At 42.8% G+C, this 18,817-nt stretch overlaps 1 protein-coding gene across 9 annotated transcripts in view; it reads left to right on the top strand.

Annotated features, from left to right (window-relative positions):
- KIAA1217 (KIAA1217 ortholog) overlaps positions 1-18,817 on the top strand; it is a 447,053-nt gene that overhangs the window by 354,216 nt on the left and 74,020 nt on the right. The window contains exon 1 of one of the 9 annotated variants that reach the window (XM_060659153.3): positions 7,171-7,534. The exons of the other annotated variants lie outside the window; for them this stretch is intronic. The gene's annotated coding sequence lies outside the window, so the exon portion shown is untranslated. Of the gene's footprint in view, positions 1-7,170; positions 7,535-18,817 lie in introns of those variants that run through there. 9 annotated transcript variants of the gene reach the window in all.

Raw genomic sequence — 18,817 nt, forward strand, 5'->3', positions numbered from 1 at the left:
TCTGAAAATCTTGTTTATGGCTGGGGAGGACACCTGTTTTAACTCTTAAGCAGATGTGGTACCTACATAAAGACCAGCAGTGAGCACGTAGAGACTCAAATATCAACCATATGGATAAAACCCGTTAGGATTCAGAACTTTGGCTATGAGTTTCAGTAAAGCTGTCCTGCTTTCACTTTTAGAGGAGACCCTAGCGATCTTTCTGTGTTGCCCACAGCCTCCTTTTACACAGTGGGGTGTGTGTGTGTGTGTGTGTGTGTGAGGAAATCAACTGTTGTCCTCAGATGACAAGACAGCACATGTTCGCCATCCAACCCACAGACACGCTTTTAGGTTTCCATGAAGACTACTCAGATATGAGAAACAGAACGTGGTTTTAAAACCAACGAGGTGTGATCATGCCTGCAGTTTGTAACTTGGCCCCGATTTGCAGATTCCAGAAGCTAAGAGACATGGAATTCTCTCTCTTTCCTCCATGAGCGTGGCTGCCTTGCCATTAAAGGAAAGGAGGTTTTGGTGAGCCCGGCCTGAAGCCCAGCTGCATTACCCCGTCAGTTATGGTAAAGAACAGAAAGAGAGAACAAAGCAGGGATCAATTGTTATAGACTAAACCAAGCTGCGTGGTAGGCTTAGGGGAGCTCCATCCTTCCGTATGTTTGCAATGTGCGCGTGGCCGTGAAGGAATCTGATGATAACTACTCGTATGAGTCAGTTACGCAGCCCTGCGCCTGATGTCATCTGCCTTCAACCACCAGCCTCCAGATGCAGCCTGGGACAGCCCGCCCGGCTGCCCACTCATTACCAGCAAATACGCATATCAGCAGAAACATTGGTTGGATCAAGCAGGGGTGCAAAAACAGCAACACCAGAGCTTGGCAGTGGCCCCTGAGACCGTCTGGCAACGGTGCCTTTAAGATCTTACCTGCAAAACCCAAGAAAACGTGAGACTCCGAATCCACCACAGTCCGTTCCCCAGAGCAGTTTTATGATGGTGGTGGTGTTACTCAGGAAGCATGTTAGACTCAAGTATTAACTTGGAGGTTGTGGGCCCCAGAGCATGCACAGAATATGCCTGCTGGGGAAAACATGTGTCTAGTTTTTCATTTAGCATCTAGTTGAGCACTTCTGAGGCTAGTCTGTGGAAGGAGACTTGTAGTTTTCTGCTGGAACTGAGCACACCCGGCTCCTGATTCTTTACACGTGGGTGCAAATCACCCTGATCTAATTTAATCACATGGCTTTTGTTTTATTACAAAATTAGATAGTCGCTTTGAAATTTAGTTCCCAAGGGATTGAGCTCACCATATGGAAGAGGCCCTCTTGCAAAAAATGGTGCATGCGTTCACAGGGCTTGCAATTCACAAATGTACAACTCAAAGATGAGCCATTCCATTTTGTGGCTCTCAAAGGGTACCAGTGACTTCCTGTTCACCAAACCCAGTGGCTTTTTCACAGTTAGGGCCTTTTCTACCTTTTTACGCACTTTGAGATTACTACCTGAGATTTTCTGCTCCCATCTTTCAGTTCTTTCCCTCTTGTGTGTCTTTAATTTTTACTGATATGTGACAGCTTTGCGTTTAGATATGCATTTCGAACACACTCCCCAGAATTGGCCCTACATCCTAAATTATTTCCTAATACCAAAATCAGTCGCTGCCTCCCAGACCTCTTTTATTTCAGGTCCGCATTTGCACCAACCAATGGTTTCCTTAGAAATCTTGGTTCCCATTACAGCGCCATTTCTAAATCCCCTACGTATGTTCAAACACATCTCAGCCTGCTTCATTCACTAACTCCTCTTCCTTCTGCCCCTAAGCCGTCTTCAGTGTGCTCAGGCAGAACTCACTACGGTGTGTGTGTGTGTTGAGTGTGTGTATATGTGTGAATTTGCTTTTGTTTAAATCTGCACCTTTTCACTTGTGGTTTTTATCTTACTGCTGGCTTCACTTACCTCAACGTGGATGACCCTAGAAGCTATAACCCTAACTTTGCCATTTCTCTAGACTTCAAGAGCTCAGTGTTCAACTTCCAGTGACTGTCTCCATGTGGATATTCTTCCAATGTCTCCGTTATATCCTGTTGAAAAAAATCCTAATTTCTTTTTCTCCTAAGTCCTTTTCCTGCTTGCTTTTCTATTTTTGCACATGGTAGGGTGCATGTGTATGCATGTGTTTTGAAGGGCGGGGAAGAAGAGACTTAAAAAGTTGAGCTATCAGTGATTCTTTAAGTGCCTGACCCCTGTTTCTCAACACATCCCTGGTCACCAGAGCTCATGCAGGCCACTCAGCAAGGCCTCTCATGGATGATCCTTCTACCATTGCCTGCACCACTGCTAACTTTTTTGAGCATTTACTACACACTCCTACAGGTGATCTCATTTGATCCCCAGGACAACATTTTGAGGCAGGTATCGGTATAAGCCCTCATATTTATAGCTCAGAAAACAGTCACTTAGGGATGTTAAGAAATTTGTCCAAGAATACACAGCTAGAGAGTGGTAGAGCTGAGATTTGAACCCAGGTAGGTAGGCTCCGGATCCTCAGCTCTTGGCAACATGACTCTGCCGCTCTAGGTCTGGCGTTCAGTATTATCCTAGCAATCAGTCGTGCAACGGTCTTTAGCCAGGCTTCCAACTCTTCTCACCCCAGTCTAACGACGACTGTTCCCCAAGCCATACCCCTAAGCCCACCTTCCCACTGTGCGAAGAATAGCACAGGCCGATGGACAGTATCATCTGCACCCCAACACCCAAGCAGAGACGCCTCACAGTTCTTACTCCAGGTGTGTGAGGTGGCCTTTCCTTCCCCAAATATCTACCTTTCAAAATTCTATCCATCTAGCACGCTGCAAAACGGTTGCCCAATTCCTTCTATAAGCCACTGGCCTGAGAAAAGGGTTGGCGGGGACAGTATTACGTTTCCTGGGTCACATCTATACCCTAACAACCAAATGCCATGTGTGTGCCATGTCAGGATCCTGATTGGAACAACCAACTCTAACCAAAGAAGAAAAAAACCTTTGAAACCCTTTAAGAAATCCAAACATGTACTAGAAATTGGATGATATTAGGGGATAACGGGTAATTCTGTTGGGTATAATAATGGCTTGCTGGTTATGTTTTTTAAAATGGGACATACTAAGTGTTTACAGGCTAAATGGCACGATAAATGGGACTTGCTGAAAAATAGCCCAGCAGAGTAAACCCAAAAAGTGGACATGGGTGATACAAAATTAGTAAACTGCTGAAAAATGTCAAAGATAGATGAAAGGAATTCACTGTATTGTTTTCTCCACTGTTTCTGAATGGTTGAAAATATCTGCATTAAGATCTGTCAAAACACAAACGCTTGTTTTTAGAGGCCAAATGAAAGACCACCTACTCGATGAAGCTTTCCCTAATGCTCTGTCAGAATTTATCTTTCCTTTTTGGGGCACGTTGCATATTGTCCTTGTGTTATAATTGTTTATCGATTTATTTTTAAGTAATAGCACTTTTTTTTTTTTTAATTTATTTGAGAGAAAGAGAGAGAACATGTGGGGGGGAGGGGAGGTTAGAGAGAGAGAGAGAGACAGAATCCCAGACAGGCTCTGCACAGTCAGCACAGAGCCCAATGCAGGGTTTGAATCCACGAACCATGAGATTATGACATGAGCCAAAACCGAGAGTCAGACGCTTCTACGATGGAGTGACCCAGGCACCCCATGGTATTATAATCATTTAGATGCACATTCATCTCAGTCTGCAAGACTGTAAATTCTCTAAAAGCATAAACCGTCTCGTGTTCATCTTTGTATCCCTCAGAAAGTCGGCCGAGGTGTCCTACCCATGGTGAGTGTAAACACGGAATGCATTGAGTACTATCATGGTAGTGCTGTAAATACTGTATTATTCATTTTCTGTCATTAACGAGAACCCACTGTAAAAATATCTCTCTGTTCTCATCACCAGAAATAGTTGTGCTTCTCCTGGTTTATTTTTGTCATATGGACACTTTGAATCTTGAAAGTGATCATTTTCCCTCTTTGTGTTGCTACTCTAAAGCTTGGAATTAAATTTGTGGCCCGCCCACAACAAGCGTACAGGCGTTTGCGGCGTGTATTTTGTGTGTTGGCTTCGTTCCTGGCCTCTCTTTTTTAATTTTCCTATTTTTATCTTTTTGTCATATGCTCCACTTTGACTTTTTTGGGGCAAAATTGTAATGATTTATGTGAATTCTATTCCTTTGTGGAATCAGGCAGAATATAAGAAGTATTCATTCTATACCATTGTCTTTTTTCAATGTAAGGTAAGAGACCTTTTTGTATCTCTACAGTAGGCAATGTGTTAAATACTTTACATACTGTCTAGTCCATAGCTCTGCAAAGTAGGTATACTGTCTCCATCTTTATGGATGATACGACTGAGGCCAGTGAGTCTTTCCCAGGCCCACAAGCTGGTAAATGTCAGACATCGGATTTGAACCCAGTTCTTTCTAACTGTTTGTATTCAGTTCTAACCTCCCTTCCTTGATATTTCTATTAAAGTTTTAAAAGTTTTGAAATGATGCTCCTGATGAGATTTTGGAACATGTAAATATCCTTTCTTAATATCTGTTTCACTTTCTTAACTCTACTATGCATCTATTTCGTGGCATCTTTTTGTGTTTAACTTTGCTCCATTTCATTCTTTTTTGGCCAAGCTAAAAAGATACTCTCCACCCTTACCCCCACTCCCACCCACCCCCCCAAAAAAGTAAAAGAAGAAGAAGCATATGTCATTTAGTATGTATGTCTGAAATGGCCATGCCTTAGAGCTTTTTTCCATGGGGTAGTGTTCTGGCTGAGAGGAAGGTTTCGGGATTTGGGGAGGGATGAAGTAATCCTATAGAAATGGAAGAGGAAAGAACCCCAAAGAAATGGAAGTTTCCAGGGCACCTGGGTGGCTCCAATCTATTGAGCATCCAACTTTGGCCTCAGGTCATGATCTCACGGCTCTCGAGTTGTCAACATGGAGCCTGCTTGGGATTCTCTGTCCCCCTCTCTCTTTACCCCTCCCTGCTTGTGCACTCTCTCTCAAAAATAAACAAACATTTTTTTTAAAAAAAGGAAAGAAGTGGAAGTTTCCAGAAACACTCTTTCATCATTCAAGGTCCTCCTCCTTGACCCACCACCACCAGCAGTGGTATTAGTGACTATCATTCATCACCTGCTGACTCTCTGCCAGGTACTGCTCCAAACATCGCACCCCTATTCATTCTCATTTGATTCTCAGAACAACCCAGTGTGAAGGAAATTTTCATTATCCCCTGTTTCAGATGTGGGAGCCGAAGGTCAGAGAGGCTAGGGAACTTGCTCAAAGCCACACGGCTCTTCAGTGGTAGAACTGGCTTTGGAACCAGGCAGGCCAAATCTAGGACTGGCCTTCTTGCTCACTCTGGTGGCCATGACTGTCCTTCCCCACTCTGCTGTCTTCATCAGCAATGTCCGTGTGCCGCTTAATGTTTGAGGACCTAACTCAAAAGCCAGTATTTTTAACATGACCTCCCTACCATTTCCTTTCACCAAGCCTGTCTCAGAACCTCCACAGGACCTTAGCTGTCCATCTCCTTCCCTTTCTTCGTGCCTGCCATGGACACACCAGAAGTTCCTTTCTAACCCCTGAGCTTCTTTAGGGGTGAAGTTTTCCTCCAGTTCATCTTCATGCTCCCTGTGTTTCCCTCTGGCAATGTCCTGCTCTGAGGAAATTCTCATTAACTGTCCGGATGAAAAAGGGGTTCACTTCAGCACTTTTCCTACTGCAAACTTTCCGTGAATGCCCTATTTGCTAAGATCAGTACAATGATTTGTAAATAGAAGTATGAGCATTTGTAACACATTCCCTAGCTTATCTTAGTGGTAGTTCCTGACCAAAATGAGAAATGAGAATATCTGTCTTGTCCTAACAAATTCTCCCATCCTATCAATAAAATTGTATAACAGTTAATAATCCTAACTTTTCTTAACGCTTATTATTTATTTTGAGAAAGGGAGAGAGAGAGACAGAGTGCAGTGCAAGCAGGGGAGGGGCAGAGAGAGAGGGAGGCACAGAATCCGAAGCAGGCTCCAGGCTCTGAGCTGTCAGCACAGAACCCGATGTGGGGCTCGAACTCACAACCTGTGAGATCATGACCTGAACCAAAGTTGGATGCTCAATGGACTGGGCCACCCAGGCACCCCAATAACCCTAACATTTAAGATGAGTCTAACAGATTTGTCGGAGTGAACTAAGTGATTGTCAGAAAAGCACACATATTCTCCCTTTTTAAAAATTTTATTTTCAGGAGTTAAATTCACCTGTGGTAGAAAATACACTAATCTCTGGATACCCAATTAAATATAACAGATCTTGTTTTGCTGTGTTTTATAATTCAGTAGGACAAATTTGCTGGTAGATTGCGTTGTTGGTCAGAATTCCCAATACCTCCAAACTCACAAAGTAGGATTGATGATTTCAGACCAGTTCACCTACCCCCAAGGTTCACTGGTTCACTTACCCAGCCATTATGACTGGGTCACACCCAGTCAGAGGGGGTCACACCCCTCCTCTGACTCTGGCTCTCGTGCGAGATTCTGAAGATGTAATAGTGACCAACTGTGGTGACTGCCCTCACAAATCTTCTAATCTAGCAGAAGATCTGAAGTCAATAATCAACAGGTCAATAATCAGTCGTGATACAGACATCTGTACATTTTCAAATCAGTTCCAGGCTCCGTGAAATCCTTGCCTCCGTTCTATTATTTGCTCGAGTTAGCACACAGTGGAACTCACTTGCGTGATGTATCTAATTATGCCCCTTTTATGTCATGCTTTTCTGACCGGCCGAAAGATGTTTATGTTACAGTTGGTAAGGAATTACTCTTATTGAAATGGTTACGGGGGCAAACACATTTGAATCCAGTGGCTATCCAGAACACGGTAGAGATCTTCTTCCTCCCTAGCTGCCTCCAGTAATGCTTTCTTTTATTTTCTAAGAAACAAGAAAGGGTAATATATGCACATCTGATATACAGCTTCCAAGTGATACAAATCTCATCTTTCCTGCTGTGTGGCTGCTTGCTTTTCCTTGCACTTTTTTTTTTTGTCATTGAGAGGTTATGACAACATGAGCCATATTGTATTTATAAACATCACGTGTTTCCTTGATATGGCTTGCAGTTTCTGCCAGACGGAACACATGGAAGAAACATTTCTCGTTAGCTCAGCATTGGTTTTAGTTATGCTGATTTCCGGGACAGGAAAAATGCCTTCCTACTCAGATTTAACTTTCATAGAGTAGAAACAAAACCTCTGAATGTCCGTGAAATGGTTTTAACAAGGGTGGATACTGCTCCTTTAAACCACATATTTTGACTAAAAGCTTCCTTCTGTAAAAAAAAAAAAACAAAAAAAAAACCAAGCCTTGCATTTAGTCACCATAAAGACAGAGCTGGAAGCATTCGAGAGATGGGTGGTTTCAAGGTCTCTGCAAGTCTAGAAAGTTTCTTCTAGAGGAGAAAGGTTCACGGAAGATGTAAGGTAAGAACTGTGCCTTTATAACAAAATACCATTGTCAGAATTTTTTTTTTTTTGTCATGCTGTGGGACATCTGCCTTCAACTGAGGCAGGTCTTCTGTATTTAAGTTCAATTCAATGAAGAGTTGAAATTCCAGGTTTTTAATTTTCACTTTTTACAAACTGCTTAAAAGGAAAGTCCTTTTTTATTGGCAATAGTCTGTTTTGAAAAATCCACTTAAATGACATTTGGTTGTCTTTCATCTGTAAATCTTATGATCTAGTTTCTGTTTAACCTTATTAGAAAGAATTGAAGGTGTCAACATTATCTGCCAGTATAGATCTCACTGATGTATGTGTTTTGTGACCGTTTTCAGTGTTTTCATGAGGATGTTGACTCGTATTTAGTTTCTAAGACAAACGTAGAAGATTTGAAGATGTGATACAATGGGGGGGGGAACCTTAGTCTGTGTCCTTCAACACTCCAGGGAAAATTATTTGTTGGGTTTTTTTTTTCCCTTGTGAAAAACACTTTAAATTGTAAATTAAAAATAGCTCTTGTATCTCGGTTTTGACTTTTTTAAAAGAAATATCCCTGTAAGCCTCATGAGTAACACTTAAAACTTCTAGGGTTTTATGTAACAGATATAATCCTATTATGTCAGGCTTATTGATTGCCTGAAAAAACTCTTTGGCAGAAATTTTATTTACCAGACATAGCTATTTTGTCTTATTCTTGTAATAGTTAAGTCACAATATTTTGCATTTTTTTAAAAAAAGAATTCAATACGGCAATGAAATTAAATTGTAAATGAGTCTATGTCCCTTTAAAGGTTCATGTGTGCATGGATCTGCTTATCCAGATCCCTGTGGTTATCTTTTTCCCCTTTTCGAGAGGAGTTAATAAGCATGAAAAGTTGTTATCTAGTGTGGTCTAAATAATATATAATATTTCATTGAATCATCAGAATAGCTCAATTTCATAGGCACAGTTATACCCATTTTTAGATCGGAAAAACTGAGGCCAAGAGATTAAGTAACGAGATCCCATACGAGTAAGTAGCAAAGCTGAAGTTCAAGCCCAGGCCAACTGTCTCACTAGTAGGTAAGAGCTCTAAGTCTGAAGTCAGATACAGAGAACTTAACTTGAAAGTACTAATTACAAATAAGCAATCTTTATTTGGCTCAAGATAAATTATTTAGTACAATTTGCCAGGTGGGGGGGGGGGGGGGTGTTGGTTGGTTGGTTGGTTTAGATTTGTAGCATCCAAAACCTACTATCAGACTGGTTGTTGTGTCAGAGACTTGGTTACAACTTACTCTGAGTGGAACGAGAACGGTAAACAGGAGGCAGTGTGGGGAGAGTTTTAGACAAACTACCCTTTCCTCTTTGCTCCTTCCTTCTTTGCTCCCTGTGCCGTGTCACTCGAAAACTGGTTTCATAGACCCGGGTCAGGGAGCTTATTCGTGAGCTTGATCTGGAAGTGAGAAAGTGTCTTTGAATGGAGAGCTGCCCACATGCCAGGCTACGCAGCCTGTCAGGCTTCCGGCAGAGCCGTTGGGGGAGGACAGGGAGAATGTTGAATAACGTTGAAGGCGGAGGGCTCTGGAGTGGGGGCAGCCGGCCGAGCCACCTCGGGACCAGGGACTGCTGCTCCCCTCACCCCCTCCTGGAGACTGAGGCATCCACTCCAGCCACAAAAATATCCTGGTGATTTGTGATGCGAAGTCATCACTGCCAACGGCGTCAACAGGGGATGCAGCTGTTCTTTCTTCCCAGCATCGCACTTGGGCTTCAGGATCGAGACAGCCAGCTTCCAACACCATTTCTGCATGAAATCCGGGGCTGGCTGAGCAGCCGCCTCAACTGAAAGTCGATTGGAGCAGGACCTTCCTTTAGCAGGTACTGGGGTTGTTCCCAAAGAATCCTGTGCCAGTGCTGGAGAGCTCAGGAGAGGTTTGCACCACACCCTCCGCCCTTTGATATCCAAACCACATCCCTTTTCTTGGCTCTTGTAAATACAGATGTTAGCGGAAATTGCCTTTGACTGGGAGCATATGTCCTGGTATTTTCAGGTTGTAACCGGTGCACCTACATGCTGCTTTCTTCCCGGGGTTTAGCTTTTCTGCCTTCTTTGTGGGTCCCCATCAGGGTAACCCAGACCGTAGGAAATTGTTTCCTACCAAGTATGCACAGGCTCCCTCCGTCCACGATCTTGCCCAATAGAGGGCTTCCAGATGACCATTCTTTCCTTTACACTTCTTCTAAAATTTCTCAGGTAAGTATGTGTTGCTTTTATTTAAATTTGTGCGTGAGGTGGAGGGGAGTGCATGTTAGTTTCTTACAGAGAAAAAAAATATATTTTTAAGGTACATCCATATCGACTGTTGGCAAGCCATTTCCTCTCTGCCCTGCTTTTCTTCCCATCGGGTTGCTGATCCCTTGGCTTGCGCGTCATTTTTGCAGGAGCGATACTCTGTCTGCTCCCGTAGATTTGGGTCCGGGAGATACCTGACCTAGTAGATGGTACCACCTCAAGCAACGGGCCTGACTTATTCGGAATCCTAGGGTTTTGGAGGTGGAGAAACGGTCCCGTGCATCAGCTTTTAGAACCCATCCGGTGAGACTTAGGGGGTCTAGTGTGGTTGCAAAGACTTGGAGAGACAAGATCACAAGATAAGGAAAGAACAAATACAGGGCTGGAACCCGAGCCACCTGTCCCTCAGGCTAACCCTTTGTCCATCCCCCAGGGCTTCCCTGCTTTTGCTCTGGCCCCACTGGGTCTCACTTGATTGATTTAGCAAAGTGTTGCCTACCTGACTTCTCGTAGCCAGCCATTGTTGTAGTTGAATATAGCCGGGCCTCACCTACCATCCAGAGCAGCACGTGTCTAGAGCGGGGCCAAACCTCATTAATTGGAAATGCATGGGCCTGGACCAAAAATAAATGGGTTTTGAACTAACCAGATTGAGATGATCCAATATTTTTATTGAAGGAGAATAAGCCCTCAAGTCATCTGAAAAACAGCAGCTGCTTCAAATTATGGGATGCTTTGAATAAAACAATACATACTGGCTTAAAAGGGGTGTGTAGTCTTATAACCTTATTTTCAAAAGTCAGCCTTTTTGCTAAGGAAAATGGCTTCTACGGTAACTCTGTTTGAAATGTTAATGTATTTCCATTCAGATGACTTTCAAAGTCGTTTTTCACACGGAACCAGTGATTTTCGGTGGGACCTCTTAAAACAGGTTTTGAAATTTTAATAATTGTGTAATGTTTTAATGAATATTAGGTAAGTAGCACAAACAGCTTGAGAGTTAATGAATATTTTTCCTTCACCACAACTAAGTAAAAAAAAAAAAAAAGAGTCAATTTAAAATTGACTTGGGGCACCTGGGTGGCTCAATCGGCTAAGCGTCCAACTGTTCTCAGCTCAGGTCTTGATCTCAGGGTCGTGAGTTCAAGCCCCACACGGGGCTCCATGCTGGATGTGAAGCCTCCTTAACTCAGCCAACCAACCAATCAATCAATCAATCAATCAATTAATAACATTGACTTAAAGAAAATCATTAAATGGGTAATAGCACAGTTGGTATGAGAAAGTGGCCAAAATGGTGACAGTGTCTTATTACTGAGTAAACTGTAAAAACGGAGACTTTGAGACAAGGGGCCAGTCAGGGGTTTGTGAAGACAGAGCAAAACGTCATTGAAGATTATATGGTTGAAAAAATGAACCGTTTTGATGTCAGAATCAGAACTAATTCCCATTTAGGAGTTCTGAAGAACTCCGGCACCTTGTCATTTGGCACAAAAGAAAAGCTGTTCATTAAATCATTTTTGTGCAGATTTCTTGATTTGAGGCTCTCCGGATAGAAGGGGTGAATATCCAGTGTGCCATTTAAGCCAGAGGGACGCCTTCTCGTGGTTCAGGTGGCGCTAACTCACTCCATATTCCTGAAACACAGAAAATATGTTTCTCTCGGTTGATCGACACATGTACTTGATTTCTTTCTTTTTATTTTTTCTTTTCCTGTGAAATCAAAGTTCACGCTTTCCCTTGTTCTGATTTAACTCTCTGAACCTGTGCCTTTTCATTTGCCCTTGATATCTTAGGAAGAGCAGTCAAACCCAAACCCCAACCACAGTAAGAAATCATAACGATGTCAGTGATGAGGTGATTCAGAAATAGCAGAGACCTGCTTAAACTTCAATGCATGTTTTTCATAAAGCAAGCCTCCAGAGCATTAGGTATGACAGTCAGGGTGTGATAGCTTTCGTCTAGGATGAGCGTCTAGAGCTGTTCCTTGCACTGACTTAACAAGAAGGAAGGCGACCGAGAGAGCATTCTGTACATGGTGGACTCCTTGTAGGAGGGACTGAGGGAACATTCTGGATACATATCTACAAAGTGGATACCATTTTTGCTTGCTTTTAAAAGCAAATCTAAAAATATATTTCCTAGCAGCTGTGTAACTGCAAAACAAAAAAATCTGCTCCACTGCAGCGCAAATTACTTACTAGATATCTCCAGGGTTCTGATCTTAATGCTTCAGAAATTTGCTTTAGATTTTATTGTATATATTTAGACCAAGGAGCCTATTAGCTTGCGATCTGGGTGAACCTCTGCATTCTCATGAAAATGAGAAATGTGCCACTCTTGGCAACCTAAGGCTATAATTATGTTAATATGACCATTTTAAGACTGAAATATGTTGTTTTAAAATGTTTCTGTATTTTTATTATTCGTAACAATGATCCGAAGAAATTTAGGGAAATGCTAATAAGTTTTTGTTCAGTATCACTTTGTGACTAGAGCATAAAAACGATTCAGATGTGGTATTTTGAGATTTTTAATTTTGACAGAGAATTTCTATCCATAGATAAGTACTCCTGTATATAGTCCATTTTAATAATATAAAAACTACCCAAACCTTCCTCTGTATTTTAAATGTAGATGCAGTGAATATATCTGAAGGGCCATCTCGACCTGTAAGTTCCATGACAGCATATTTTTAAAAATTTTTTTATGTTTTATTTATCTTTGAGAGAGACAGCAGGAGAAAGCGCGAGCAGGGGAGGGACAGAGACAGAGGGAGACACAGAATCTGAAGCAGGCTCCAGGCTGTGAGCTGTCAGCACAGAGCCTGACGTGGGGTTCGAACTCACAAACGGTGAGATCATGACCTGAGCCCAAGTCAGATGCGTAACTGACTAAGCCACCCAGGCGTCCTTCCATGACACTTGCATTAAATCACCACGCTTTGCAATAATTAAATAAATAAATAAATAACCACAGCTCAAGAAAGAAAGAAAGAAAGAAAGAAAGAAGAAAGAAAAAGAAAGAAAGGGAAAGAAAGAAAAAAGAGCACCAAAAACTATCTTTTGAGCAATATGGCAAGATAGATGTTTTTCTATCAAGGACTATCCTAAAGCACACAGATGCTTGCTTTTAATATAAATGTGGGAGACTAGAATGAACAATATAGTTGGAATTCTGAAAGGATCCAGAAAACTTGTGTCTAGCTTATTGGTTCATCCTTGCCCTCACTACCCAAAACTTTTATTCTGGCTACAGGCAAGATTCTTTCCCAAAGACAGGTTCTCCCAGGTGGCGCCACAGGAAGGGAAGGAGAAGGGCAAGAGCAGCGGAGATGTGGATAATGGCCCATCTCATAATGTTTATAAATAACTGACGTTTGAATCTCTATCAGTATAAAGTTGATTAGAAATCTTTTACTGAGACTAATCCGGCTTCAGAATCACCCATTAATTCGGGAATGGGAATGAGGAAAAGCGCTTTCTTGACTGTGAGTCCATTGCCTATAACCAGACTTTTTTCTCAAGGGTATGTCTTTGGAATATAATACGGCATGGCACGCTTCCTTTCAGAAGCTCCATCCAGTCTTTCTTTCTGGGAGCTCGTGTATCTCATGAAAGTGTGTCATTCTCATCGTGCTCCTATGAATATATTAAAGTGAACATTATCCATTCTATTCATTTTGCTCTCATTTGAGTGAGCCCATGAATGCTTGTGGGCAATTTTAATAATAACCCACGCGGTTCACGCTTCCCTGCGTGCAAGCCATACAAGAGTAATTCAGCTCACTTGATGTTCACAGAACTAGGAGGTGTTCCTGAAGCAACCGAGCAGCAGAACCAGAGGTTCAGAAAAGTTCGGTGGCAGAGCCACAATCACGGCGGTAAGAGCACGAGCGAGGAGATCCTCAGGAGGAGAAACAGAGTGTTTTCATTCAGCATCCAGTACTCATTCCATCACAACCCACCGCCTTCCTTGGGCGTCATGGTGCGGAGGAGTACTGATGGAAGAGGATGATTAGACCCTTAAAAATGTTTTGTTTTGGAAACTAACTTGTAGACTGCAGCCTGTTGAAGGACAAGTTGAGGTCAAGGGCCATCGGAATGAAGCCCGTGTCTCACTGCGCCAAGTATAAGAAACTCCCTTTGTCTGTGTGTTCACCCCTGTCTTCGTGTCCTCTCTGGGAGAAGCTTTGTCCCTATGTTGCTTTTGAAGTGAGTTGAAAGCTCTGGCTGCTAGTCATGAACTTTGAAAGGCTCCGTAGATTACAGAGCACTGTCTTTACCTGTCTTGCCTCCTGTGTGACAGAGGATTCTTTCCCGTGGTTTTGTGTGGGTGCCGGGGGTGGTGGAGACAACTACACCATGTCCACCCCCTCACCTGATGTGGAAGCTTTGTCATATGGACCGTGACTTCCCTTTTCTTTTAAATTTTTTTTAATGTTTGTTGATTTTGAAGGGGAGAGAGAGACAGAGTATGAGCGGGGGAGGGGCAGAGAGAGAGAGGGAGACTCAGAATCCAAATCAGGCTCCAGGCTCTGAGCTGTCAGCACAGAGCCCGACTCGGGGCTCAGACTCACGAACTGTGAGATCTCGACCTGAGCTGAAGTCTGTCGCATAACCGACTGAGCCACCCAGGTGCCCCTGGACCGTGACTTCTTTAACATGGAGTCACTGAGCTAGTGGCTCTCCATTTGTTTCTCATGAGCTGCTGAGATTTGGGAACACAGGGCTTCCTTTGAATGTAGGAATGCCCAAAGTCCGGCATTTCTTGGGACACAGGGAAGCAGATCCCGTCTCGGAGCGGGAGGCTTCTGGCAGTGTTGGAACCCAGTGGGAAGCGGTGACTGGCCAAACTCCCCCAGCTGTCGAACAGGGCAAGGCCAGGCAGGGCGTGGGTGGAGAGGCTTGCCAAACCCAGCCTCGGGGTATGCACAGCTCCCAAACTGGTTGTCTTGGAGGCTGTTATTTATCCAAATAAGGAGAAGTAGTGGTTTTGCTGACCATCTCAGATTTCTGAGCCATGTCCACTGGCTTGCTGGCTGACTTGACGTGATATTTGAACTGAACACACAAAGGTATTTCTTTGAAATGGAGCCCTCTTGTGGGGCTCACGGACATCCTGGGGTCATCATTTGGAAGGTGGTTTTTCCCCACATTTGTAGATAACGGTAACATGGTCTGGTCTATGTTACTGTTCTCTTGTGTCTTCTGTAACATTCGATACAGATGACTTTGTTCAGGTTTTTCTGAACCCGATTTTACATGGTGAGGATACTGATCTTAGGGATCCCTGAACCGCTGCCTTCCTTTGAAGAGTATTCAAAGAAGATCGAGCCTCCACACTGATTTCTTAACACTTGAGTATGAGATTTTTCTGGCACTTCATAGATCCTGGCCCTGTTATTTGACTTTGGGTAAGACATTTGAAGTCTCTGGGCCCCAGTTCCTCATCGGTAAAATGGGGATTATAATGTTTATCTGATGGGAATCTGCTGGGAATTAAATGAGCTGGTTTTGGAAAGCATTGGTAAATAGGAAGTTTTCAAAAACATGAGTTTCCTTGCCATTGTTCCGTTTTCTCCTGGCGGATTTAATTGAAAGTATTTATTTATAGAGAAATCGTAAGTAATTAAAATTGTCACCCAAAGTTTAATAAGGTCAGCTTCCTGAATTAGGATTTAACCAAACCCACACTAGAAGGAAGATTTTGATGGGCACTTCCCACTCCCCTTTACTCCCTAGAGCAGTGGTTCTTCAAGAACATTCCACAGACCAGCAGCTTGGCATCACCTGGGGACCTGTTAGAAATGCAAATTCTCAGGCCCAACCCCTGACCTACTATCTCAGACACTCTGGAAGTGGGGCCCATTAATCTGTATTTTAGCAAGTGCTTCTAATGTAGGTTAAAATTGGAGAACCATTTGCTGTTTGGGTCAGAGATCTGTCCGTTCCTCTGGGTCACTTGGCGTTCCCCATCTCTGGTCTCCAATGACGCCTTACTTCCTGCCTGGAATACCTAAGAAAGCAACCTCTTTCTTTCTTCTCTACTGGAGTCTTGCTCATAATGTGTGGATTCATTTCATCTCACCTCTTCAGAGCAGCGTTCCTCAACTATCCCAGCCAGAAGAATCTTACCCTTCTGTACATTCCGAGAATATTTGTGTATTGCACTCATTGGACGCTTGCCAGAGTTATTCTTGCTTTGTCTTACTTTGAATATTCATGTACGTGCCTCATTATCCCTGCTAGAAGGTAAGCTCTTAAAAGGTGAGAAGTATGTCTTAAAGATCCTTTTCCCCCCTCATCAGTCTTAATCCCGAGCTTCGTATACAGAATGACTATTTAGAAAATATGTCATGGATACACAGAATGTGATCATATAGGGACAGTCTAGATGAGACTTCTCGTTTATGTATAATGAACCTGATGTTAGCATCCGGTTCTGAATGCAGGTTCCACCATGCTTCAATGACTGTTGGAAGACACCCTGAATGGGGGCATCCGGGACCCCTGGCTTGGTCCAAACTTGCAGCTGCTCTTGTGATCTTTGCCACAGACTCCAGTCACACCTGAGGAAGACAGACACGTTTTCAAAGATATATATCCATTTAATTTATAGGCCTGGAACCTTTTGGATTCTTTCATAACTAATGAGAGCTGGGAAATTTATGAGTCTATATAATTATACAACAAATGGCATCTATTTTCGGTCTTACAGGAGAGAATTTTCTCAGCTCACACACTCAATACACCTGGGATACCCATGGAACTTCTTTAGGGTTTGAAAGTTGCTTGGGGGTTGAAAGTTGTTGCTCAAGAGAAGAGCGATTGGCTCTTCTGAAGCCATGAAGAATTGGCACAAGGGCTGTTTTGATCTGGATCTCCATTGTTGTTCTGTCATGTTTGTTTTAAGGGGAAATTGAACTTGGTGGATTTGTGAATTACTGGCCTTCAGTGTTATCCTCTGGGGTTCTTCCCCTCACATGATCCTTGCTGCTTTTGATACATTTGTTAATACTGTTCAGCTGAAGGTCAGGATAACAGCAGAACTAAAAAAATCGTACATCAGAAGCCTCTTTTTTAACATTTATTTTTATTTACTTTCATTTTTATTTTTAATTTGAATCCAAGTTAGTTAACATGTGGTTAGTTAACATATAGTAATAATGATTTCAGGAATAGAATTTAGTGATTTAGCACTTACATACACCAGCCAGTGCTCATCCCAACAAGTGCTCCTTAATGCCCATCACCTATTTAGCCGATCCCACCCACCCACCTCCCTGCCAGCAACCCTCAGTTTGTTCTCCATATTTATGAATTTCTTCTGTTTTGGCCCCCTCCCTGTTTTTATATTAGTTTTGTTTCCCTTCCCTTATGTTCATCTGTTTTGTCTCTTAAAGTTCTCATATGAGTGAAGTCATAGGATTTTTGTCTTTCTCTGACAGACTGATTTCACTTAGCATAACGCCCTCCAGTTCCATCCACGTAGTTGCAAATGGCAAGATTTCATTCTTTTTGATTGCCGAGTAATACTCCATTGTATATATATATATATACCACATCTTCTTTATCCATTCATCCATCGATGGACAGTTGGGCTCTTTGCATACTTTGGCTATTGTTGATAGTGCTGCTATAAATGTTGGGGTGCATGTGCCCCCTTTGAATCAGCAGTTTTGTATCCTTTGGATAAATGCCTAGTAGTACAATTGCTGGGTCGTAGAGTAGTTCTCTTTTAATTTTTTGAGGAACCTCCACACTGTTTCCCAGAGCGGCTGCACCAGTCTGCATTCCCACCAACAGTGCAAGAGGGTTCCCCTTTCCCACATCCTCACTGACATCTGTTGTTTGCTGGGTTGTTAATTTTAGCCATTCTGACAGGTATAAGGTGGTATCTCATTGTGGTTTTGTGTAAAATTCCCTTTTAAACTGACTCTGCTGGCATAACTCACCTTGTGTTGTGTGTTTGTTCTATTCTTTGCTAATAGAACCAGCACATGCTTTGCTTTGATTGATATGAAAACAGAGCAGCATACAGGCAGTGGGGTGATGCCATTAGAAGGACCTCACTTGTAACCCAGGTCCACAGGGGTGATTCCAGAAAAGTCATGAGGAAAGAGGGACAGGGAGTGGACCTGAAGGAGTTACACATACCAGGGAACACTCTTGGACACTGCCACAGGGGTCCTGGGATGTGACAGGACAGCGACTGACCAAGAACAAAAGACCATTTGTTTTCCAGCTAGGCATCTATCAGCCGTCGATTTGTTTACACACCATTTTTTACACTGAGAAATATCTATCCTTAAGCTGTGTCTGTGAGCATAAAATTCTATACAGAATGTCATCAGTTTGTTGAGATACGGTGAGGATGTGTCATATCATCAAACCGAGATTTTTTTGTTTTTTCAAAAATTCTTACATCGAGGGGCGCCTGGGTGGTTCAGTCGGTTGAGAATCTGACTCGTGATTTTGGCCCAGGTCATGGTCTCACAGCCATGAGTTCGAGCCCCACATCAGGCTCTGGGCTGGCAACGAGGAGCCTGCTTGGGATTCTTTCTCCCTCTCCCTCTCCCCCTCTCTCTCTATCTCTCTCTCTGTCCCTCCCCTGCTCGTGCTCGTGCGCTCTCTCTCAAAATAAACTAACTTAAAAAAATGATGACTTATTTTTAAAATGTAGTAAAAATATTCTTAACATTGTCGTGAACATCCTAAAGCTTTATAGTGTTATATCAACTTTTTTCACTCATCGTATAGTCAACTTGGTCGGTTTCCCTGATGAAATGTTAGAGGGGCATAGGATACGGTGACAGAATTATAATAGCTCTTTCAGTGACTTATACACCTCTGAGAGATACGGTCCCTGGAATGTCATTCGGCATTGGGATTGGAGTCAGAGAGGTGAGGAATGCCAATCAAAGGAAGCCTAGACATTTTATCCCATAAGTCATGTGGCATCTGTGACCGATGAAAGTCTATGTGTG

This window comes from Panthera onca, chromosome B4, assembly GCF_046562875.1.
Source record: "Panthera onca isolate mPanOnc1 chromosome B4, mPanOnc1 haplotype 2, whole genome shotgun sequence".
Lineage (NCBI taxonomy): Eukaryota > Metazoa > Chordata > Mammalia > Carnivora > Felidae > Panthera > Panthera onca.